The sequence below is a fragment of the Nymphaea colorata genome, chromosome 4 (assembly GCF_008831285.2).
Source record: "Nymphaea colorata isolate Beijing-Zhang1983 chromosome 4, ASM883128v2, whole genome shotgun sequence".
NCBI classification, from domain to species: Eukaryota; Viridiplantae; Streptophyta; class Magnoliopsida; order Nymphaeales; family Nymphaeaceae; genus Nymphaea; species Nymphaea colorata.
This window is the reverse complement of record NC_045141.1, coordinates 23,229,226-23,235,225: the sequence shown is the minus strand read 5'-3', so window position 1 is coordinate 23,235,225 and position 6,000 is coordinate 23,229,226.

Here is a 6,000-nt window from a genome sequence, read left to right as displayed (position 1 = left end):
CTTTCAGCAATTATCTGCTGAACGATGGTGAGGACAGTCTCTTTCCTGGCATCAATTTTCAATGAATGAAAACTGGCCACAAAGGGTTGCCTCCCTAAACAATCAAAACGAACAATGGTTTAAAAAGGCTGGCGATTTTGAACGCCAACAACAGACAAAAAATTGCAGAAATTATTTAAAGGAATCTCCTGTGCAATGACTACAACGCCCTTTACTGGTAATAGTGGATGCAACTGGATAATTTTCTGCTTTTCAGGCCTTGAAGATGGCAAAGGATGGGTGGGCAGCGAGGCTGGGCAAAGATATTGTTTGACTGAAAGTAGCAAGAGTAGGCCTGGCTAAAAGCAGACAGCAACATTGTTTGTAGTAACTTGACACAACAGCAAATACAAAAGCAACTATTGCCACAAATTGCTCTCCTTTTTCCTGTTCTCTAGTCATTTGTTTCTTTATAAAGGCGTTTCTTACAAGGTATTGGGCTATCTGTCAAATTACTAAGGTGGCCTTTCTGCTCCACCATTTATTTTCCTTTCAAGAAGACCAGATAATATATTAATAGTACAAAAAAAAAAAAGATGAATCAATTTACTGTCAGTAGAAGTTGTTACGTGACAATGGCAACCTGCATGCCTAGATGCCAGACCCTAGACTCTGAAATCAAACCTCTTCATTGCCAGTAGTCCTGAAATGGGTCTCTCTCCCCCTCTCTCTCTGTCTCATATATAAATATAAATAAATATATAATATGCTTATATATAGAGAGAGAAAAGCAAAGATGAGGAGGAATTTCTTTTGCTTGGCTTTGAACAAGTACCCCAAGTAGGTTAGGGCCTAGGCATGTGTCGCCCTTAAATCACATTGGACAGTGGAATAATAAACAAAAGGGAAAAAGCGACGATGGGGTGAAAGCCACGTTCCACTGTCATTTGATTAGAAGAAAAAAAATGTTATCTCCAAGAGGACTCGATGTTTGAACAGGGAGGGCATTGATGTTGCAGAATCACTGTACAGAGAGAGGAAAAAGATGACATGCCAATATGCTCTTCTCGCGCACCATCGCTGCCTACTGCAAAGGGGATTGGATTGGCGATACGTGTTTGGAGAAATAATTTGGTGTGCACTTTCCTTTCGTACAGAAGGGCCTGCCCGCCCTGCACTCTATTTTTAGGACATGTACGATCTCAATAATTCTAGAAACTCGTAGAGGGAGAAAGAGCAAGGAAGGTTTAAAAGATTTTCTAGATTTGAATGAGCTTCACAGAATAAAGCCACAAGCTACATTCAATCATATATACCTCTCTTCCATGAGAGAGAGAGAGAGAGAGAGAGAGAGAAAAGGGTCCCGGATGGATTTCAAATTTTAAAATGAGCTAAAAGAACAACATTTTGTGCCCCTTTGCATCTATCTGTCTTTCTAGACATCTTTTTTTTTTTTGAAAAATAGGTACTTTCTCTTATACAAATAATTTCAAAAGATTACAGTAAATCCCATATGATAATCCGGTCCACTAAGGGCAAAATCATGGCTCCCCTCCTATTTAACTCCAATTTCGACTTTGCTTAATCAAAATATCATTATGTTTGTTGGAATGGCCGATGCATGTCTTATTGGGGGCGTTTGGTAATGTTAACAGTAGATTTATATTCTGTTTTATCCTAAAAATTGAGACAAATTTACTTAACACTTTTAAAGGTATTTTATAAATCTGCCTTAAGTTTTGAAGTATGTGTTGTTATCGTTGCTAATATATATATATATATATATATATATATATATATATATATAGAGAGAGAGAGAGAGAGAGTATATATATATATATATATATATATATATATATATATATATATATATATATAGAGAGAGAGAGAGAGAGAGAGTATATGTGTGTGTAAATGGGTGGATTAGAGGCCTAATCAGATAATTTAACCGATGCATACTAATCAAAATATACTTATTTTTTTTATACTTGTTTGTTTTAGGATGTACATGGCCTGCTGATATGATATGCATCGGTTTTCTTCTGTTCTTGGTCAAAGCCGGAAGCAGTGTCTGCAAGATATTTTGATTCTAGTCGTTGCCATGCATTATAAAATCATCTCAATTATTTTTGTTGTTACATGATAGACATATAAGCGTCACTTTTCTTTTACACTCTAAACGTTTTCAGGATATTACCAGGTTATCGAAATCAGCGTTCCATGGTGGCCGGAATCGACGGCAAACCGATTCAATTTCCGGCCGATGTAAAAATGCTACATGATCATCCTTTAATTAGTTAATTGTTTTAAACAATTCTTAAAACAATCCTGGCCCGTTCGCAACCGATTCAGTTGAATTACTGAATTGGCTTTCAGTTAACAAATCGACATGCAGCCATAAATTGGTGGAATGCTAGCAGCTGATCTTGGAAAATAATCACTATATTTACTGATTCTATATGCTAAGATCAGAAATATAATTCATGTCATCGACCACTCAAAAGTGTGGAACATATGAAATTGTTTGGTCAAGATAGAGAGAGATGAAGAAAAAGGTTCAAATAGATGGCGGACATAAACAACCAACAACAAAGTTTAGTATCGCATGTCAATATTCACAGACTTGCGTCGAATAATGGACTAGTGGTCATATCTGCTATACTAATTAATGAAAAGTTGCTTTGTATGGTTCCTCTCTCGCATATGATTATGACTTGTGAAACCAAGTACGCACGCACATTCACATATTTATGATTTTTTTCATTGGGGAATGAGCAAAGTTTGCTTGGTCAAACCAATTCATTCAACGCCAGTTTTTATTGGTAATAGAGAAACTCCATGGTGTGAACTTTGGTCTCCTCTCTCTCTAAATTATTAGATGCATTGAAGAGAATTGGCCTTTAGCAAGTACAGAGTGCTTCCATTAACTTGCATATATGTCATAGGTAGGTTTTACCTTTTGAAATCACGTAAGCAAGATCATGTTCTCTATTGCATGCATGTGATTCTTATAAGGATTTAACAATCAACAATAAGTTTCAGTCCTATAAAACTTGGGTTTTCAGTCGGATCGGCCAAGCAGTGGATTCAGTGAATCGGCTAACACAGAAACATATATATATATATATATATATATATATATATATATATATATATATATATATATATCATGTGACATTCTCGAATAGACCGGTGATTTGAACCGGCCAAGAAAGGCATATATTCATGACATAGATGCGTTCCTTTTTAAAAAAAAAAAAACCTTATTACATGCCAAGTTTTTGAGAAAACTTAGCGAGATTCTGAAAACTTAGGTTGCGCTTGGATGATACGACCTAAAAAGAAACACAAATTTCTGAAAACTTAGCGAAATTGAATATTTTCTGTAAAGAATATTTGGGAAAAGGGCAGATTCTTCATGCCCTTTTGAAAACGTTTGACCATCACTCTAACATGCTTCAAATACAATTTTTAAGGCTTTTTTTTTTTTTGGCCTCGGAAACAATATTTAAGAATGTCGTCCAAACACGCCCTTAAAACTTGCGAAGCAACGTTGCTATACTTCTACTAAGAACGTTCATATTATAGATATTGAGCTAGTCGGCAAACCAGGCAACAAAGACAGAAATTTTTGTGCACTCGGCTTGATTAGGCTCTTTTAAATGAGTTCATATTCTGCGTCGTAATGAACAACACAACTTTGCAATTAAGATATCTACTGAATATATAAAGGCACCATGGCCTATGATCATGCATCTTTCACAAATAGATTATGAAAAGCATAAATTGCAGTTTAATTAAGTATTATGGCTGCATTGCTTCCATCAGCTCAATATCAAATTCGGATATGCATGTGCGCCAGAACTTGGAGTTTACCTGATCTGATTGTAATTAGAACATTATTTAGCAAAGGAAATAGAATCTCATCGTTAACTGGAATTGGATTTAGCATGGATTTTTTCAGGATTTTTCTATTCACCCTGTCTTTGAGATCCAAAATTTTTATTTCTAGATTAACAAACCAGAAACAAACATCCAGACTTGTCTTTCAGTTAGTTGAACTCAGAATCTGAACTGGGTCCAGCCAATTTAATTATATCCCAATTTTTGGAGCTTTTCAACTCAAATTTTTTAGCCAAAAACTTCAAGATACTTTTGGACATATGATCAAGGAAAGAAAAAAAAATGCTTATCACTAAAGACAAAGTTAAAATTAGGTTGAAAAGCTCAGTGGAGTAGCTCCACCGGGAAATGTAAATATGTCGCCACCCTTTTGTCCTCATCGGGTAAGGGAGCCAATCAATGACAAACAAGTGGGCATGTGCTTGGACCTAATATTTATCTTTATTTTCTGTAATTCCTTTCATTTAGTTGGGATCTGATGCAGTTAATCTTTTCTTTCTTTACTACTATGCACCTAGAAATTTGGATGCCAACAAATGACTGTGTAAGAGAGATTCTGAAGAGGATACCAATCATTTGACTTGCTTTATCTCTCTATCTTTCTCTCTGTAATCTCTTCATGTATATATATTTTATATATGTATAGTTAAATGTTGTCTTATAAACAATCAAGATAGCCATTTGGGTTCTTGAATTCTTCTTAGAAAAATGATCCAACAGCTAGATTTTTGGCTGGTTTGATCTCTGACCACGTAGGCATTAGGCCTGCCTTTTGCAATTGAATACCCTAGATTGATTAAATTTAACGGAAGGGCATTGAATTTGGAGGAAAAGCCAAACCGCAAATTGTTTATGTGACTTTGCAGATGTTCAAATGTTCTTATCCAGTTTTCTTTTTCTTTTTTTTTTTGCTTGGAAAGGCTATATTATGACCATGACAGATATTGGTCCAAAAACGAAACGGAGAGAACAGAAGGAAAAGAACAAATGGACATCCATTTTTGTTTCCAAGGAGAATCCAAAGAATGGCTACTTGAACTGATCAGCTGTCTTTTACAGGTGTGGTGAATGAATCACAGGTAAGATCTCTTTTGTCCTGTTGCCTTTGCCTTGCCTTGTGACCAGGCAACTGTCTCGGCAGCGTGACAGAGAGCTGGACAGACTGCAGCAAGAAGACCATACATAACCATCCAAATCATGGCAGCTGAATTTGATACAATAATTCTTTAATGAAAAGTGAATCTTTCTCTGTAAAAATATTTGTCAAGGTTGTCAGTCTATTGCAAGCTGCTGGTCTCATGGGCCTGTACTGTCAATTGAATTGCAGTTCATTTGTTAAATTTTTAAGCTTCATCGGGCGCTTTTCCGATGAGGTTGGACAAGAAGGCAGTTTGATGTGAAAAGAGAACATTTTCCCTAGAATGGCAGTAGAGCAGAAACAGGGAAATGTGCAAATGTTTCACCGGAAAGGGGAGGGAATAAGCCAAAGCGGTGTTTGAAAAGTTGCATGGAAAGGGTGACGAAAGTGAGAAAATTGAGGACAGCCGCTGCCCATATGGACTTTTCCCAGCATTTCTCGCCTGTTAGTTTCTGCAGTAGTGTGGTTGGATTTTAATTCCCCATGTCAAGTGAGATAAAGGGGGGACGGATTCGATCGGTGTTGGCTGTGATTATCTGGAGCAGAATGGTAGCTGATCAACAGCTGTTTGGTGCGAGTTATGATCAGTTAACCATGAAATATCAGATCTAGCAGGTCTTAGCATTTTCTCCTCAACTCGGTAAGCTGTCAACTAGAGTATTCGACATGCATGCTACCATTTACATCCCAAAGAAGTAGCATCCATTAAAATCGAACAATGACAAGCCGTTGTACACTTTGTAGCCTGATCAGCTATACTGGTTGCAGATTCCGTCAAATTCATGATTATCGGTGTTTACTGAACTTTTTGTTTTGTTTTTTTTTTCCTGACAGAGGTTTGAGTACCAAGAAATCTTTGTCTAAAATTTGAAAATGCGTTGCACTCACTCTTTTATTTGATATTATTTCGGATCAGTCAAAGTTACACAGGGAACTGCTTGTCTCCAACCTCTACTTCATACGAAAAGAGGCCTCCTCAT